We start from the raw sequence: 5249 nt of genomic DNA on the forward strand, positions 1-5249 counted from the left end.
CACAAGTCAATCCCACAAATAGCAATATAAACATTTTTTTTAATTTCATAAATAGCCAAGCCCATCTGCATTTATTTTGTCTCATCCAATAGCACATTACAACTCTGTTTCCATGGCTCCAAAACAGCAAGTCAATTTGGTCAAGTCAGTCAAATAAAAGTCAAATGATTTTTTTAAAAAAGACACAAACTGGAATAGTTGATATCTTCATCCTATATAGGCATAGCCTAAAACTTGATATTTATTTCTATTCATTGGCTTTTTGTTTTAATACTGATTCCCAAATCCCTTTTCACTACTATTTTATAAAATGCACAACTTTGCCTGAGTTAAATTGTATATAGTATCTTAATACATCATCTTCCAATTATTAATTTTCATCAGATAATGTCAGCAGGGAATTATGTCAGATTACTTGGACCTGATATCGTCTCATAAATCCATTTTAACCTCTATATAGCCTTTCATTCTATCAAACATTTTCCATCTCTCTTGGAAGCTTCTTAAATTTTTTTCTTGAAATTAAAGTTGAACTTATCCAAACTGTTCCTGTCTTTATTTTTAACAAATGTTTACTGAGTTCCAATTATTTGAAAAGCACTGAAAAAAAATTTAAAAAAAAAAAGAAAAGCACTGAATAAAATGTTGAGATGGGGACAAGTATTTTCTCTAATTTATAGGTAAGTGGGATTTTCTGTGTTCTTCGGAACAAAAGGCAAAAGTTATCCCCACTGACAAGGAGCTGTCCTCAGCTGAAGCTGGAGCCAGCAAGCTCCCTGGAGGACTTGTTGAGAGGCACAGTGCAGAGTTTTTTCACTAAGTGGTCGATCCCCTACTAATCCTCACATCCAAAAAGAAGACCAGGGAGCCGTATGAGATGGGTACTACAGTGTTTGTGAAGAAAAGATATTGAAATCAGGGATGTTTCCCCTCTGAAAAGTCAAGGTTACCATTTCTGAGGACTGAAGTTTCCAGAAAGAAAAAGTTAAAAACATCTAGTTCTCTGGCTGGAGGGCTACTGAGCTGCAGAGCCCTCAGGCCTTTGCTGACAATACTCTGGGAAGGAGTATGCTAAGGAATTCTTGGGGGAGAGTTCTTTGGAGAACTCTAAAGGTTTGTTGTATTATCACTTTTGTTCCATTTCCCCTACTGTGGAGGGGAGGAAGTGAGTGCTTCACAGATTTAAAGTTTAAAGCTCAATCTTGAACATAAAGAATGAAACCTCTTTCTGGCTTAGAGATTTATGCGATGGGGACCACTGAAGCAGCCTATGCCAGTGGAGCTTAAGGTTTGATGTTCCTAGATACCTCGTCCCAACTCCCCACAACCCTCAGAGCATAAAGATAAATGTCTCAGCTCCACAGAAAAGAGCACAGAGATGGGCTGAGATTGTCTGGACAGTTGCTGGACCAGTTGATGGGATGTCCAGTCCAAAGAAGGAGTTGAAGTAGGTTCTGCTGGGGAAAAGCAGGGGAGACACATCTGCTCCTCTAAGGGATGCTTCAGTGACAGAGAGAGCTGAGGTAAAGGCAAATACCACTCAAAGAAAACCAAGTACATCATCTGGGTAGAAACCTTTATACCAGCGGATACTACCAGCATCAGCTAAAACCAGACTAAGCCTAAGGGAAGAAAGACACTGATCCACCTCTGATACATGGGCAGTCATGACAAAAGACTTATGCTTCCCATATGCTTCCTTCTTGTCCACAACACCAGAGAAATTGGTTTGGTGGGGAGGGAAGACTCAGAGCCAGGTGTCAGCCTGCACCTCCTCCACATCCAGCGACCATAGCCACAGCTGGGGAGAAGATGACATCCCATCAAGAGTAAGAGAAAAGCTTTAAAGTAGACACATATAAGTCTCCAATTGGAAGCCATTATTCAATAAAATAAAACTAGTTCTTGTATAGGTCAATGAGGTAATATCTATATACACAGAAACTTAAAAGTTACATCAAATATCTAGTTACTTCTATACATTTACAAAGCTGGTATTTTTTCCCCTCTCATTAAATTTTTCTTTACCATCCTCATTAACCACTGAATACAACTTGTAACTCAGAAAAGAGCATATAGCATATATTGGAATTACTAAAAAAAAAATTGATCATAGAAAACTGGTTTGGATCAAAATATACAAATGTATTTTATATTCAGTTTTCTAAAATTTTATGTCACTAACATATCCTTTAAAATTATTCACACTAATAATAAATGTTGTATATCAGGAAAAAAATGTATTTGCTGTAGAAGTAAAATGAAGCAATGAAATAAAGAATGTGAAAAACATCACTTCTTGAACACATCCCTGCAAAAATTGTGTTTAAGTAAAACTGATTACTCTAGTATGGTTAGTTTAACTGCAAAGAGAAGAAATAAAATTGCAAGTAAAGTGAAATGTATTTTAAAAATACAATAAGTATCTTGAATCTCAGGACTGATGGTGTATTTTTAAGAGGTTTCTAGAAACTAGAAGCAGAGAAGACCTATAATCTCTCCCTTAGGGCATCTCAATTTCTCTATGGATGATTGTTCCATTCTCAGCTCTTCACTGAAGAGAAGCCCCCATGGTTTATACTGATTCATAAGTTTGCTCCAATTCTCAGGATCATGACCCTTTGACCTCAGATTTCACCACTAACTGACAACTTCCCTTTATGTTTCTTAATTCAAGTAAAGAAGTGAGAGAATTGTATTGGTTTGTGTTTTTGTTCCAAGCCATGTGATAATAGCCAAAGCAGATATGGACAATACTTAGGTCCCCATCCACCAGTCTTTTCCAGCAAGAGGGGGACACATAGTACTTGAAGAAACTGAGTTTCCAGTGAACTCCAGTCCTGGGTCCCCATGTGATATCTGATATAAAGGATTCTGATTCTTTAGTATATTATGCATAGTTTTATTGTTTACTGAATTTTTTACAAATAAATCAGCCTTTTTAAATCTTCTAACTTCACTTTAAGGCAGAAATTGAAGTCTTTTTTTTTTTTGCACAGTACGCGGGCCTCTCACTGTTGTGGCCTCTCCCGTTGTGGAGCACAGGCTCCGGACGCGCAGGCTCAGCGGCCATGGCTCACGGGTCTAGCTGCTCCGCAGCATGTGGGATCTTCCCGGACCAGGGCACAAACCCATGTCCCCTGCATCGGCAGGCGGACTCTCAACCACTGCGCCACCAGGGAAGCCCAAGAAATTGAAGTTTTTTAAGAGAATATTTGTATTCATATGTTGGACCATGGCATCATTCTCATCAAAGGTCTCAAAGAACTTATAGGTCATCTACCCGATCTGTTCTCACTTGCTAGTTCCCCAAATTTTACCACAATTCTAAAATGTTTAAATTGCAAGTAAATTATTTATCCATAGTAGAACCCAGAATACAGACATTTTCATATTATAGATAAAACAGTCACCTGAAGAAAGAGTGCTGGTGGCTCTACACTCTGAAAACCACTTCCCTTGTGGAAAAGAGAGCTTATAACCACAAAAGAAATCCTAGCCAGAAGGAGACTCTTTCTGTCATTTAACCTAACCACATCCCTTCAATCTTTACTCAGTGGAGATGAAAAATAATCTTTCTTGAATGAGCAAAAAAAAGCAACAACCCCTTTCTTACATAGCTATCACTTATTGAGTGCATACTAAGTTCAAACTTCTTTTGTTAAATATTGCTGGATTTGACTCAAAATATGGAGGTCCTCTTGAGCTCAATTCTTCCCTATCTTAAAAAGTGCTCAAGGTCAACTACTAGATGCCTATGAGGCGAATCCAAAAAGCCTTTCCTTTTGGATGCAACACTTTTGTTCCATGTAGCACTGTTGACTTAACCTCATGAAACAACTCAATAATAGGAAGGCAAGAATTAGTGGCTTCTAAAATTAAATGTAAGTGCTTGGTTTCCATATGATTAGCCTGATTGTAACAGATCAACAAAAATATAAGAATGTATTTTTCTTCCTTCTAACTTTTGAGGGGAAAATGACCAAACTATCAATTACATTTAATTAGCAATGCCATGCTTATTCCATAATAATACTTAACAACTGACACACAAAATGAATATGCTGCAGGAGAATACTGAAGACAATCTATTTGCAATCTGTTTGCAGTAAGGAGGCTCAGTAGCCAAACACTGTGGGAATGAACATTAACACACATTCTAGAATTTCACTACCAATAGGTAATTGTCTCCAAGGGAAAAAGAGACAGAGAGGGAAGACCACATTAAAGAGTGAAGAGGTAGGCTCTAGAGAAAGGCAAGAGAAGCCAATAAGCTAAATGAAGGTCACTAACTCAGTTTTAATCAATTTCTAAATGAAATATACCTTGAGGGCAGAGCAATTCCAGGAAGAAATTGATTTAAAAAATGAGAAAGATTCTGTATTCTTTACTCTATTAACAGAGATACATTACTTTTAATTACTAAAATAAATGGTTTTTTTAAACATCTTTATTGGAGTATAATCGCTTTACATTGTTGTGTTAGTTTCTGCCGTATAACAAAGTGAATCAGCTATACATATACTTATATCCCATATCCCCTCCCTCGCCCATCTCCCTCCCACCCACCCTCCCTATCCCACCCCTCTAGGTGGTCACAAAGCACTGAGCTGACCCAACTTACCCTTCCCCCTCCCCCGTCCTTAAGTCCATTCTCTACATCTGTGTCTTTATCCCTGCCCTGCCCCTAGGTTCATCAAAACCATTTTTTTTAATTCCATATAAATGTGTTAGCATATGGTATCTCTTTTTCTATTTCTGAGTTACTTCACTTAGTATGACAGATTCTAGGTCCATCCAACTCACTACAAACACCTCAATTATGTTTCTTTTTATGGCTGAGTAATATTCCATTGTATATATGAGCCAAATCTTCTTTATCCTTTCATCTGTCCATGGACACTTAGGTTACTTCCATGTCCTGGCCATTGTAAAGAGAGCTGCAATGAACATTGTGGTACATGACTCTTCTTTAGTTCTGGTTTTCTCAGGATATATGCCCAGTAGTGGGATTGCTAGGTCATATGTTAGTTCTATTTTTCATTTTTTAAGGAACCTCCATACTCTTCTCCATAGTGGCTGTATCAATTTACATTCCCACCAACAGTGCAAGAGGGTTCCCTTTTCTCCACACCCTCTCCAGCATTTACTGTTTGTAGATTTTTGGATGATGGCCATTCTGACTGGTGTGAGGTAATACCTCATTGTAGTTTTGATTTGCATTTCTCTCATGATTAATGATGTTGAGA

Source organism: Physeter macrocephalus, chromosome 12 (genome assembly GCF_002837175.3).
Source record: "Physeter macrocephalus isolate SW-GA chromosome 12, ASM283717v5, whole genome shotgun sequence".
NCBI lineage: Eukaryota > Metazoa > Chordata > Mammalia > Artiodactyla > Physeteridae > Physeter > Physeter macrocephalus.